The sequence below is a fragment of the Penaeus monodon genome, chromosome 21, assembly GCF_015228065.2.
Source record: "Penaeus monodon isolate SGIC_2016 chromosome 21, NSTDA_Pmon_1, whole genome shotgun sequence".
NCBI classification, from domain to species: domain Eukaryota; kingdom Metazoa; phylum Arthropoda; class Malacostraca; order Decapoda; family Penaeidae; genus Penaeus; species Penaeus monodon.
In genome coordinates, this window is record NC_051406.1 from 2,096,014 (window position 1) to 2,096,217 (window position 204).

Here is a 204-nt window from a genome sequence, read left to right on the forward strand (position 1 = left end):
AACGAACTCAATGACCCTTTTCGAATAGCACTGTTTTGGCCCGCGGACATGGGGAAGGGTATAGAGAGGAGAATTCTGGGGTGAAAAGTTGTGGATGAGTTAGGGGAAAATTACAAGTGCGGGGGAGAAAACGAGGGTGACGGGGGGGGAGGGGGGGTCAAAAGCAGGGGAAAATTGCCGTAGGTCATATGTTTAGGGCTTGGG